Source organism: Paramormyrops kingsleyae, chromosome 1 (genome assembly GCF_048594095.1).
Source record: "Paramormyrops kingsleyae isolate MSU_618 chromosome 1, PKINGS_0.4, whole genome shotgun sequence".
Classification (NCBI taxonomy): domain Eukaryota; kingdom Metazoa; phylum Chordata; class Actinopteri; order Osteoglossiformes; family Mormyridae; genus Paramormyrops; species Paramormyrops kingsleyae.
Window position 1 is genome coordinate 6,548,790 of NC_132797.1, and position 15,326 is coordinate 6,564,115.

Sequence of the window (15,326 nt, forward strand, 5' to 3'; positions counted from 1 at the left end):
CTGTCAGTGCAGTTTAGTTACACAATCTACTGTAAAATCCTTGAACGACGACCTTTTTCTAGAAATGTGTCCTGACAATCCTTAACCAATAGGATAAGCGATGATAACTGGACCAGCGAATCAGAGCAGAGGCAGCATAAAGAGGGTGTGTACTGTTCTTTCGCCAGTTGGAATTAAGTCAGTCTATTATTGACAACGAGAAGGTTATGCAACGAGGATGTTTGACATTACATAAGGGAAAGGCCGTAAGCAGCCTCTGCGTTTGCCTGACCGCATGAGACCAGCATACCAGGGTAACAGAACTACACAAGCTGAAGGAAGCCAGCATTTCACACTGCACCGTTAATCAGTATCGAGCAAGGAGACACAGTGTGAGTGTCTCCCCAGGCAGGACAGTGAATGTGAGCACGTGACACCGGGACAGGAGGGATGAATGTGGACTTTATCCGGATACTGGAGAAGAGCGAAAAGACTGTCATTTTAGCATTAGCGCAAGGGGGAAAGAAAACTGGCTCGTGAAGAACGTCCCAGAGGGGTGCAGATTCAGGCTTTGGCCACTCAGCGCATTAGGGGAAAACGGAACCATTTTTTTGGTCCAGCACAGAGAATGTGTTGGTCATGTGACCTCGCTAAGCCAAGCCCCAGGACCACGCCCACCCTGTATATCCCACATGTTAAGGTCAACCACCTCACTGAACTGCACTTCCCTGTAATACTAACAGACACACAGAAAAGAATGTAAAATTTCAGTGTAATTACTGTCATCATTAATGCAATTTTAAAAACCCAACATAATAAAATATGCATATACTATGGCAGTATTTTTACAATATATTAATAAAATACAGTACTGCTGACACATGCATCTGGAAGCTCAGCCTAGTCGACTCCGTGACAGTCATGTGTTTGCAACGTGCTGTTTGCCAAGCTTGTACGTTGTTTAGGACGAAAGCATCTGCTGAATACATAAATGTATATAATGCTTTATCTTTGTTGAAGTAATTGGTGTTGTTTGATTTCTGAAAAGCAGAGGATACTTATTGATCATAGGGGGCTACTGCCCTCCTTCCCCAGCCCAATCCATCCTTTTGATCCTTTATGGGAAAATCAGTCTGATGGGACAGGTGGGCATGGACTGATCTCCCCCATCACAGGAAGGATCGCTGGGGTCCATTCTGCTTGGGTTCATTTCAGTCTGTTATAGACGACCTGACAGTTTCACAGCAGGACACCCCCAGGTCTCACATCGACTCACTCTAGCTGTTCATGGTGACGTTCCTCAGCATCCATCCATCAATAGATTATCTGCAGACTTAATTGCCGCAATCAAGTCTATTGGTATTTCCATCGAGGTCTGTGGTCCTGGTCCACATCATCTCACAGTTATTTCAGCTCAAATCAATGTCACAAATCAATTCGAATTATGAGTGAAGTTCATTTCAGTATGAATAAAAATCAGACCTTTATTTTAGTTTGTGTTGGATGGATGGATGGATGCCAAAATAGTACTTTAACCATAATTTGGATCAAATCAGAGTCACAAATAAATTATGAGTAAAGTTCATTTCACTTTGACATTTATTGGAGTTTTGTCTGTTTTTCTTATACTCTTTTGGGGAGGGTGGTTCTAATATTGGCCATGTTCCATAATTAAAGGGAGAATGAAATATTAGTAAGACGTAGTAATATTCCAAAAAGCATTTATGGAAAATGGAGTGATGAATGGATGGCTGAAATATTACTTTAATGGGAATTTTGTAATATTTTTCGTAATCTGCGTCAGGTTCCGTCGGAGACCAGCTGGGCTCCAGAAAGACAGAATGATGTGAAACACTCAGGAACTGGATTTGGTTGGGTGCGGGACAACCACTTGAGAAAAACAGGAAATACACATTATATACAATTATATAACAATATTAATTAAGAAATTCAATGCAACATATACAATGTTCATGTTATGGTAGGCCTGTATTCAGTGTTATGGTAGGCCTGATCGCTGTTGGCTTTAAACAAAGATGGAAAGTAAGCGGTGGCGGACATTTTACTGGCCTAAGAGCCGGTCGGCCTGCGGACGTTAATGTTGGATGTGTTTCATCACGCCGATGGCCCCGTCACATGAGCTGGGGGGGTGGGGCAGAGCCCTTGCTGCAAGGGCGGTTGTGTCGCTGGGGGAAACGGCGGTCATCTCCTAGCGCATGCTGGCTTTCCCCTTCACCAAAGAACAGGAAAGGTTGCTGGCCGCTGCGTTTATTCTGCTCTGGTGCAAACGTGGTTCGACGCCAAAGGCGGGATATTAATCAGCGCGGGATTCCCGCCTCCCATTAATGTAATTTTCCACCGCCATGCGAGCGTTTCCCATTTTGGGTTCTCCGTTTCACTTCTGGTGACAGTTGGAGGCTCATCTAACAGCTGAAAATGTACAATTCATCAAACGGGGTTGGGGGGGGATCTTTAATGAATGAGGTCACAACAAAGGAAGCACAGAGGAAGACTCCGCAAGAGTCATCGGGATTAGCTATGGCGAAACCGGTTCCATCTTCCCGTAGATTGGAGGCGGGGTTTCGCTGGTATGGTTTTATGAAGTGGGGGCAAGCTGGGCGGGGGGGGGGGGGCGAGCCGGGGCGGGGCTCACTTTCTGGACCGAAGTGCCACAGAGCCTGGGAAAGGCTTCACACTACATTATCTCTGCATCAAATGTCCGGACAAACGGAATCCAGTCAGACTAAACACGAGGCTCTGGATTTGCGCTCACAGAACTGTGTGGGCATGTCGTCCGGACCAACCCTGAGCGCTTAATGACCGCAGAACCACAGCAGCAATGGATGATTGTATATACAGCTTCAATTAATAGACTATTTATGGTAGGACAGTGTTTAATCTGGTAATACAGGACGAATCAACATGATTCCTGAATGTGACTTTCCAAGGTCATTAATCCAACTCTAGACACTTATCCAAAAATCTCACTGCACCTTGCTAACTTGCATATGCAGAAGAACTTTTGAAGGTTACAGCTGACCCATTTAAATCAACAGCTTTTTATACCGCGTTATATTGGAACACCCCCCCCCCCCCCACCCGTCAGTGCCTTTTATATTTGTCAGCGACTCAGAAGCTTATTGTTATAAATATTTTTAGATCCACTGATAGAAATATCACGTGGTGGTTTGAGCGTCGATGCAGTAGCAGTTTATGGGATGTCGGTGAGCCACGGTGACAGCATGTTTACGGCGCGCTGTATCCTGCGACACCTTGCGGGTTGTCCTGCAGTGTCCTTCCTGATCCTCTACCCTTGGCAGAAGACGAGGCAGCTTCGATATCGAGCCTGCCTCCCATTCTATTTTAGGCTGGATGTTGCATGCATGTATGCAGATGAAAGACATGATTAAATAAGAAGTCGAATAGCTGCAGGCCCAGGGGAAGCAGCCATTCGAGCAAAGAGTGGAATAGAGTTGCACCAGAAGAACATTTCCACTGCTTTCCCGTAGGAGGACACAGAAAACCCCACAGAAACTCAATACAAGGACCATGAGTTAAATCAGAGAGCCCCCCCCCCCCGTGTATTCTTCCATTTTGCACATATTGTGGAAGCTTCCAGAACCCAGCATTGTGTGAGGCCGGCCTGGGAAGACCGGTTGGTCTCTTCACCAAAGGATATTCTCAGGCCAAACCTCTGCATCATCAACAATGAGCCACTGACAATTAGCTGGAGGCAATTAAACAGTGCAGCCATCCCCAGGTGATTTGAGCCTCCCAGACAGCTGTCTACAGGTGTTTACTGGCAGGCTGGACATATTTATTTACACTTAGTCTCTTAATCCAGAGTGAATTACCATTTACGCAGCTGTATGTTTTAATGGCGCAGGGTAGAAACAAGGCCCTCCCAAAGATTTCAAGCAGCAAATCTTAAGTTACAAGTCCATTTCCTTAAGCACTGAAGCCCTTAATTAAGGAGGTGGGGGAGTCCCAGGTGAAGAGACACAAACCATGAACCAGATTTAGCATAAGTATCTTTCGGGACAAGTTTCCGAACAGTCCTCAAGAGCTACTGAGAACCAGGCAAAGAAACTCAAACCTTGAACCAAATTTAACATGCGTATCTTTCGGGACAAACTTCCAAAAACGGTCCTCAAGAGCTATTGAATGAAAGTGCAGGGTAGCATCCTAAATGAAAGCGTTTGGTTTCTGGCTCTAAATGCTTGAGACTTAAAAGCACTCTTAAGGTTGTTCTGCGGAATGGAAGAAGCCCGTAAGCATGAACATATGTCCCTCTGTGCTGGAGCACGGCGTGAAAGCCACAAGGCATTCGCTCTATGTTTTTTGTTTGACAAATGGCCCCAGCAAGAGATACAGCATGCGCTCCTATACTCTCCCGCCACCTGTCAGGCGCGGAAATCCCGCCGCGAACCAGTGAAACAGATGACCAATGGCTGGAGCTCGTTCCAGCCGCCTGGTCCACAAAAGAATTCGAGTCGCTCTGGAGGCGACAGACCAAACACCATTAGGAGCCATAAAGCTCTAAGGACTGAGAAAATAAAACAGAACCCTAAGGATACTTAAGTCCTGGAAATGTACACAGAGCGTACAATCGACAGCACACCTGTTACAGAAGTAACTGTCCTGACGGCCTTAAGCTGTTATCTTAACGTTTAACGTAAACACAGGCAAATTGAAGAAATTATCAGGGTTCAGGGTACAGCAGTGGGACCTCATTATGATGAGGGGGGGGGGTTTTATGAGGCTGGGCACAACTACAGGCAGGCACGCACACGCAGGACCCACGCGCACCCAGGACCCACGCACACACGGACGGGAGCGTGAGAGCTGGGATCGAAATAGCAATAATAAAAAAGAAGAAAATAGCAGTGTGGTGACTCCTATCTGGTCTATAAAGTGGTAACGGGCAAACCAACGGAGACACTAATTATCGAACGCTTGGTCAGGGAGATTTACGGGGGCGTCTGACTTCTGCTTTCCAGAACATTCCATAAAGCGGAGATATTTTAGCTGTCCAAACTGCCGCTTCGCGAGGGGATAATTAATGCTCATTCAGAGCCTTTCTGTAGCATGGGAACAAAACACACACTGGTGTAACAGACCACGGCTTGTATAACGCCATTTCGGGTTACTCTTTATCCAGTACGAAAGCTGGCTCTCGTGTTACACGCTACGCATTTCTTACTAATCCACTAAGTCAGTTTAAGGCAGATAGTGTACAGTATCGCCTTCTTGTTTATGTAGTAAGTGTTTTGCTCTTACAGGAAAGCTGTCATGTATCCATGTCATCAGCCAAGTATCTGAATATTTGAAATGGCTGTTTTTAAATGGCTCTTACCAGAGTAACATGAATGTCTACACACCATTAAACACGGTAATGCAAGGTAATGCTGGCTAGCAAACTTATCCAAGACTCCATTAGGATACGTACATGCATATGTTACTCGTAAATTTACTCGTGCTCAAAAAGTAAGTCGTCTAATGGAAGGTCACTTTTTAAACCATATTTTATTTCAGTTTGTATCAGTCGGGACCTCATGTCTTGGTTGGCTCATGAGTTATAATTATCTGCTCCTCTACCTTGCGGATCATGGTGGATGTTGGGACAAATTCTTCCATAAAGTGCCCATGTTTAGTGGCTTTTCTGTGACAGCCAGGTTTGTAGGGACACCACACTCGGTTTTCTGTGACCCACAAAGTGAACAATTCATGTCCAGCTGTCACCCAAACAGGCAATATCCTGTTAAAGGATTTCAAGCATAAAAGTATAATTGTCTGCTGTGATTTGTACAGCATTTGTGGCAAACCCGATTTTCCTTCTTAAACTGCAAAATGGTACTGCCAAGAGTCAAGAGCAAAAAACATAAGACATAATTAAGAAAAACTATGTCCCCAGAATGAGTCACAGACGCCGTTTGACGTTTTGCCACACTAAGACCTCTCCACAACAGTGTTGTCATCAGTTAAAAATGCTAAAGCACAAAATTCCCCATGATTCTCTGTGTGGAGAATCGTTTTTCTTTACCCCCCCCCCCCCCCCCAGTTACCATCACTGTGAAATTCCCACCTGCCTATCAGATCTCAGCGAGTTACAAACAGCCCTCCCGGTTCCAGAACCTAAAGCTAGGTTTTTTGGCTGTGACGGGCCTGCCCCTTCAGGTTCATATGGTCCCAGACTCAAATAAAGACTGGGTGGAACAGAATCATTCAGTACAAACCCAAGGTGGTTGGCTCTGTTACCTTCGCATGGAAAACAGAAACTCCCCGCAAAAGAAAAACACTGCCTGCGGATTAGCCAGCAGTGCCGTTGTTAGCTAGCTGGCCCTGCAGTGACTGCCAGAGGCTACATTCTTCAGCCCCCAAGGCGGGCGGGCGGGCAATAAAACATTTTTGGCCCCCAGCTAGCCATTTATCAACACAAACACGGCTGGTGAGTCCCCCCCGAAAAGAACCTTTCTACTTCTTATATGCTTCGGGGGCTGCCATTCAGGGTGGCGGGGAGGGTTAGCAGCTAAAGGCACGGACGAGGAGCTCGGAGACGGCTGTTTGAATGGTGCTGCTGTGTTTGTGCCGATGGATACTGGAGGAAAACACGTCTAAATAGATGTAAAAGACAAAAGCTGAATATGGAGGTTTGGATGCATAATCAGCTAAGTGGCTGTGCTTTCAGAGGAAGTTTTCTTTAATAAACATCAAGGGTAACATGATAGGAAACACATTTACATATTTCATTCAGCCTTTAGCTAATTTGTAGCACCGCATAGCAGTAACAGGCCTTTAATGTAGCGCACTGCAAGTCGAGATGAATAACAGAGGTAAGCGAAAGCTGAAACCCCCCCCCCCTCCCAAAGGGGTCTGAATTAAAATGATAAAACGGCTCCTCCTGGCGTGTCCCGGGAAGTGGATACGCTACAACCCATTAGCGTCGTCAACCCATTAGCGCTGCGGGTCTCGTGTCGGCGTTTGCAAACACATATTTCATTGTTCCCCCCCCGAAGAAAGAAGGTTATCCATGAAAACCCTGCTTTTGTACGAGGCTGGTCTCAGATTTTGGAGCTCGAGCAGAACGCGCAAAAAAATCACGGTCCTTTTCAAATTAGAGTTAGCCACTCATCGCTATGCGTAAGAGAGCATTTTCATCTAGCGTAAAAGCATTCCGGAGGCCAAACAAAGGGACTCTTCAGAGGCAAAGTCTCTATCGGAGGTCTTCAGACAGGAACGTGCTGTCCGCTTGCATTGTTTAGCAAGTGGTACTTTGGTGATGATCTCCCTGGTACCGAGCCCCTGCCCAGAAAGTTCAAACAGGCCGACAAGGGGGACGACTCCCTGTTTATGCAGTAGGGGGACGTGTTTTGCTTGGACGTGTCCAGCTTTCACTCCTACTTGAGTGTGTTCCCAAGATCACACCCTGATGGAAGGGGCTGTTGAAGATTCGGTCATACGTTCCCATGGCCGATGGGGTATGGGCCGGGTGACGTCGGTTTGGAGCAGTCGCAACAAGGAACAGGTGATGGTGCCAGAGCGGGGATTCAGCCGATTCCCAAAAGATGCCCAGCATACGTGCCATCTTTAATGCCACTTACTTACCGTGACTTAGCAGAAATTACACGATCACGACCGACTGTGTATGAGAACTTCGGTCGGGATGGTATGTGGGCGTCTTTGCTGTCATAGATGATAAAAAAATGTGAGGGATCATTTTCATTTCATTCCCTGGACATTAAATCAAACGCTGCGTTAGTGTTTTCAGACCATGCCATCTGAGGACAAGGTCTCGCCTTGTGAGAGTGGAATTAAATTACCCCTACCACCCAGACTTCCATTTGCAGGGAAACGTGACATATTTATTTAAATAAGGAATAAGCATTTGCTATCCAATCCAAAGCAAATTCTTACTGCAAATAAAATATTTACGAGCATTATCAAAAGTCAACATATGCATTTATTCAGAAATATCTATAAAACAATTATTACAAATATTTATATAGTCAAAGTGTATTAAGCCTGTAAACACACCTGTGTCAATGTGCAACAGAACAAAGTAAATCTGCAGTCTTAAACAATACAAAGAAACAGTTTGTCACAGACATGTAGGAAACATAATCACTGACAAGAAGACATTAAATAAGATCCCAATAAAATGAGAGCCCCCAGCCCTATAGTAAATATTGCTGGTAGATGAACCCCTGTACACCAATAAAAGCCTGGTATAAACAAGCAGAGAAACAGGTTTTTTAAAAAAAGATACATTTTTGAGGTGATGTCCTCAAGGCCACGTGGCTCTCGTTCACGGGAATGGCCTTGGCTGCCCTCACTGAAGACATCAGTCATCGCTTGGAGGATGGACACCTGAGACAGGTCTGGCGTAATCCCAAAGACGAGGACAGTGCAAGCCAGCAGAAGACAGCGAGAAGCATGAAGGAGTCACAGGTATCAGCGAGAACCCCTGCTGCAGATATTACACACGAGCGTTTTCCTCGCCACGTCTCATCACGCAGGCTTCAGCAAGTCACCTTTACCACTGACGGACGTGACTGCATCTGGTAAAAAGTGCAATTGAGGGACGTATTCGCTTGAGGGCTCTTAGCTCTCACATTCACGGGAAACACAGGTCCATCAAGGGTTTGGATGCGACCTTCTCCACGGGAGTTTTCGACACTGCCGAGCGAGGCGATGTCGGAGCCTGGTGCTAAAGGCGTAATCACGCGGCGAAAAAAAAAACGGGCCTTCAGAACCATTAACGTCCTGCGGAGCGTTAAGCTGATTTGCATAATTAATATTGTGAATGAGCTGCATTGCTGGAAATTATACTACATTGGCTTTATCACTAATCCCAATTCATAATTTTATGCAGCGCTTATTAACGTTTTCCTTTTAATTTTTGCAGGAAAATTAATGCTTGAATGAAAATTTCATGAGCGCAGATTCTCTGCCGCGACCTTCCTGCCACGACGGACGCAGCGGAGCGGGAATATCAGCAGCCATTGTTCGTAATTGCTACACATTGGGGGTAATTGAAGAAAATTATGACTGCTGTTGATGGCCTAATTAGAGACCTCTATGTTTCATCCCATATCCCCCCCCCCCCCCTAACGACACTCACAGTCCCTCCCCACACGCAACAAAATGCTTCAAAAAATAGCACGCATTAGGCATGAAGGATTTTACCACAAAATGAGCTTGTCAGCATCACTGTTTTCCGTGTATGAAAGGGGGGGGAGGTACTTGATTTTTTCAAGTGATTTCCTTCTCTTTAAACCCCAGCCCTGTGATGGGTGGCGGGGAGCGGCCAGACTGTGGACCAGATAACGCCAGGCAACGGTGCCCTTGGCCTGCATCCTGGAAGCTGGAAGGTAGTTGGGGATTTCTCTACCTCACCCTACCTAAATTCCTGGCTTTATTTAAGGTGGGGGCCATTATAAGGGCCAAAATTCATACAAAAGGGCCCACCTATTCATTAGCCAATGCTATGTATTAAATCGTTCAGTGACAGGGGGTGGGGCACTCTGAGCCAATCTGCTTTTAGCTAGGGCCCGTGGTCCTGTGGCCCTCGCCCCCATATATACGCGTTCCCGCCCCCAACTGCTGTCAGTTTTCTGCTTGGGTGGTAGGGCGTGCATCTCCTGTTCAGATATCAAAATCTGAGACTGAGCTGTTTTTAAACATGTTGTTTTTCTGAGAAAGATTCCCAAAGTATTTGTTTTTTGATCCTTGCAAAATTTGCTCCTCTAAATAAAAGAGTAAAAGTTCAGCTACCCATCTGCTGGTGAAATCCCTGTGTGGAGTTTCTCTTCCCCTGGGATGATGGGGTATAACACAGTATTTTCAAGGTAAACAGCTCTATTTGGGTGGCACAGTTAGGCGAATGGAGCTGGCATAGTGTCCCCGAAATAATTGGTCGATGCAACATGTATCTACCGGGATGAGACATGGGAGCCACTTCGTTAACCGAAAATCATAACGATACTCATCATCGGCCCATTAGGAGCGCTCGGTCTTTAATTAGCATGGCGTTCAGCGGTACCAGCAGGCCGAGGGTGCAGGCCACAGCCTGCGGAGAGCGGGAGTCGCAGGTGGCTAATGAAATGACAACCGGCGCCCTGCAAGGTCGAGGAAATGAAGACGTACGCGCCAGGGTTAGCTCTCTGACAGATCTTGCTCGCGCCGGAGCGGATAATGGGGCCGGAGAGAATTGGTACGCACCGTCGGTACGCATCCAGTCACGGGCTACCAGGGGACATCTGCTGTACTCCGATCCCAAACCTCTGCTCGTTTTCCGGGGTCCTCTAATAGATGTTTGTCATTTGCTCGATCCCGAGAGTCCCATTGGCCAACACTGTCTGCATTCGTCCTGTTTTGAGTATTAATGACCCTGATCTTCTCTGCAGATGTCTATAACTACGATTGGAGAGTGCCAACGGAACGATAAATGGACCCCGATCATGAGGGAATTGGACCGGTCTCGCAAAATGGTCGTTTCTAGCAAGAATGTGCTTGGCAGCACTAGTTGTTGCTCAGATCGACTGCTCATTGTGCTCACAGACATCTGTGAAAAATATGAGCTCTTTGTTTCCATCTTTCATGCTTCCATGGCTCTTTTCAAGGTATCACAAAGCCAACAATGAATTTTTAGTTCAAGCTATTAGAGTGCTGTGATTTTTTTTCCCCCCGTCGTTCATTTGGAAGCCCTTTAATTTGAGAACAGCCGACGTATGTGGATGACAAGTATGTAAATATATAAAATTAGACAAGTGGTGTGTCCATAAATATTTGAAAAGAGGAACAAAGGTAGGATTCGACACAGATTTGCAGAGTGGCATGTGAAAAATGATACTATTTGAACCTCTTGGTCAACATGGGACAGAGCACATGTGAGATAAAATCAAACGCAGATGTTAAACAGATATTACTAAACTTCATTATGGTTCAAACTTTTGGCAATATGATAAAGTAACAGGTCATCCAAAGCCTTAATCATTTTGCCTGCGAGATGAATAAAAAAATAGCGTGATAACATTCTTTTGCTACTATGATGAGAGGTTATGAAGAAAGCAGGCCATATTTCTACAAAAATATGGTTGAACATCAGCCATGTTTCAGTTGACCCTTGGGCTGGACTTGAAGAGAACTGGGAACTGAATTCATCTTTTCATCTGTATTGGAGGAGACTTTCATTTTCTTCCAGACTTGACCCTTAATAGTGGGGAGATTTGTTACCATAAAATAAGCTTCCACTCCTGTCAGGTTTGAGCTTTTACTGGTGTGCGAAATCAGAGGCACTAAATGAGGAACGCGAAAGCCACAGGTTCCCCAACCTCCCACTTCAATCAATCTGCAGCAGGAATGAGCATGCAACACGCCACATAACAGTGAGTGAGAGAGAGAAAGGGAGAGAAAGAGAGAGAGAGAGAGGACGGTTAAACAAAGATCGTAATGAAACATCAGCTGGCTTCAAAAGGAACCAGAAATGATAAAAGGGCATCAGAATGATTATTATAACCCATTAATATCCTAACTGACACTCAAGATTTGCTATCTGCTTACAGATGTGGGTTTAAGACAATTTAATGGAGGTAAGATATTTAAAACCCCAATAAATTTGCCTTCGGAGGAAAGTGATCTTTCCCCGAGACTTACTGTGCAGTACCTCGTAAAATTACCAATATTACATACATCTGCACTGTAGGTTTCATCTGTATATTTAATCTCTATCCTAATCTCTTTTTTAATAAGAAACATTATTACTACTTTTATATATTATTATAAATTATTTGTTCTTGACTGTCACCCTATTCCCACACATGCGTTTGAAAGGCTCCTGTATTTTTCCTACAGCCATTTTGTGTTGAACGTTTGCTCTTCTCACTGATTATGCTGTTTCTAATCTCCCCGAGGAGCAGCGAGACCCAGGCAGCCTCCGAAAACACAAGCATCCGCTTCGCTGTCCAATAATAAATAACGCTGACAAATTACGGACAGTGAAAATCCTCCCGCGGTCCCGGGCTCTCTGCGCGCAGCCGCAGGCAGGCGGGGGGGACCGCGGACGCCCTGGAAGGGACTCTAGAACATTCCTGCTGGGGGGGGGGAGGGGGGTTACACGGGGTAGCCCTGTGGTGTGGGTGCTGTGGATACGTACCTTAAATTATTGCCCAAATGTGAACCGTGACCTTAGTGTGCAGCCCAAACCAAGAGCTTTGGGTCAAAGTTCATCATTCACTTTACCCTTTTAATATCTGCCAGCAATTATATAAAAAAATCCCAATGTCACGTGACTGTCATAGCCCTATTCCCATGGGTTTCCTGTGTCCTTAGTAATATAGCAATTTGGCTAAATGAGCTACACAATATGTAGGAGGTTTTCCATATTCTAGCTATGTACCCAGAACAAGGTCTGGAGCCTATCCCAGTCAACACAGGGCAGGGCTACACCCCAGATGGGACACACATCAATCATACATGGGCAATTTAGAGACACCAGTCAGCCTAGCTGCAGGGTTTGGACTGTGGGAGGAAACCTGCATGACATGAGGTGAACGTGCCAATGCCACACATGGAGAGGGGGTGGGATTCGAACCTGCAACCTACTGAGCTACTGTGCCAACTCAAACCTTTCGGGAATAGCTATGCATTGCGTATGCTCTGTCTTGGGTAATGACCATAAATAAAGCTATTGCAAACCACTGTTTCTCCACGCTCAATGGTGGTAGGAACTGAAAGCGTGAGAATTCAGCCTTGAATGGTTTGAATTCCACATACAGTGCGCTTGAAAACATTCTGCTATCAAAAATGTTGATCCCCGCTGAAGGTTTTACGGTCAAGGTTTATGTGTGACGGCGTGGCGGAATGCTGCTTTTCTGCCCCCTAAATGCACATTATTTTAAATCGTCTTTGGTCAGCATGAGCCTTCTTTGAGAACATTAGCACTCTCAGTGAATGTAGGAAGAACAGCTCCTAATGAAACCTGCATTCTGGGCATTATCTCCATCTCCCGCAGCCACGATGGCTCGTCACCCTTAACGAATATTAATTACACACTTCCCGGCTCAATTCCAGCTCATTGATCATTCTGTGAGGCAGTCAGAGCGTTTTAATTGTTACTGTACACAGTCTGTTCCACTGTGTCGGTATTGGTACCACCTTTATCAATGCTCTGTGTAAAGGACAAGCTAGGGAAATGACCTTTTCTTTTGAAGGTGGCTATATATCATCTTGTCGATGTGTTTTTTTGTTTGTTTGTTTTTTAATGGGGAGCATTTATCCTGTAATAGATCACGTTTATACAGACTGTTCCTAATTATTCCTCCCAGGTGCCGGTGGTAAATCGATAAGCCGGCGACTGACCCTGCAAGGCACAGACGTTAAAGACAAATTACTCAATTAATTTGCCCTATCGGGTGATGAGTCCTGAAGTTTACTAGTGATTGTATTGACCAGATCTGCACAATCAGGGGACCCTGGAATAGTGAATGATGCTCAAACGAGGCTTAGTGCTACATTACCAGCTATCTGACATCTCACATTTTGATGATCATTTCATCTGCAGTTCTGTAAAGGCGAATCTTTCTCCTGATCCATGCTTTTGGTCTTCTACCTAGGCATTCTCTCGAAAAATGTTTTGTTCATTTAAATCAGCAAATATTTCAGTCTGGGGATTGATTAAACCTTTAATTAATTAAGCCAATAAAATGGGATGGTTTAGATCACATAATAATCATGTTTGGCTATTGTGCCACCCAGATTAATAAAGAAATGACAACTGAACCTACATTGTGCTCATGAGGCGACCACCACGCCCTTGAACTCTGGTCAATAAACCATTTTACCACCCAAATCCATCCATAGGCACAAGTCAGGGAACAACCCGAATAGGACACATGCACTATGGGCAAATTGGTAACTCCAATTAACCTCAGCATGTTTTTGGATCGGAGGAAGCCCCATGATGACATGGATAGAACATGCAAACTCCACACACATGGGGCAGGAGGAAACCCCATGATGACATGGATGGAACATGCAAACTCCACACACATGGGGCAGGAGGAAACCCCATGATGACATGGATAGAACATGCAAATTCCACACACATGGGGCAGGAGGAAACCTCATGATGACATGGATAGGACATGCAAACTCCACACACATGGGGCAGGAGGAAACCCCATGATAACATGGATAGAACATACAAACTCTACACACATGGGGCAGGAGGAAACCCCATGATGACATGGATAGAACATGCAAACTCTACACACATGGGGCAGGAGGAAACCCCATGATGACATGGATAGAACATGAAACTCCACACACATGGGGCAGGAAGAAACCCCATGATGACATGGATAGAACATACAAACTCTACACACATGGGGCAGGAGGAAACCCCATGATGACATGGATAGAACATGCAAACTCCACACACATGGGGCAGGAGGAAACCCCATGATGACATGGATAGAACATGCAAACTCCACACACATGGGGCAGGAGGAAACCCCATGATGACATGGATAGAACATGCAAATTCCACACACATGGGGCAGGAGGAAACCTCATGATGACATGGATAGGACATGCAAACTCCACACACATGGGGCAGGAGGAAACCCCATGATGACATGGATAGAACATACAAACTCTACACACATGGGGCAGGAGGAAACCCCATGATGACATGGATAGAACATGCAAACTCCACACACATAGAACCATGGTGGAGACTAGAGCTCAGGTCCCAGAGGTGCGAAGCAACAATGCTGACAACGGCAACCAGCCTTGTTCTTATCCACCATCCATACTCAGATTACTATGGCCTTTGACTGTATTTATTACATTTATTGCTCCCGTTTGTAAGCTGTATATTCCCATTACCTGTACACTTCCAGTTACATGATTGTCTCGTCCTGCCTTCACTTTCGTTTTACTTGCATTACTTCTTTCCTGCTTCAGGATTCTGCACACAGGTTTCTCCTCTCACTCACACGTTTGATTTGATTTGGGGGTGACACCTGACCTTCCTCATGCGGCCCCTCATTCAGAAATGGCCTTTTAATCCCAATTTAAACCCCCAATTTAAAGCATATCTAGATCTCGAGAAGGAAAACATTCCAATTGTAAGAGTGATCAATTTCAGACTGATCAAAGGGAGACCCAGCCTGCCGACACTGCCTCTCTGAGACGGCTAGACAGAGGCGGCCTCGCCTCGTCACAGAGTAAAGGTCACACCCCGACGACCCCGCTGATTTTAGCCAGTCCAAGGCCAACCCAGAGGTCACCGCCCGTATTAGATCTGTTGCCACGGTGGCACGGCGTGTCAGAATCGTCACAGC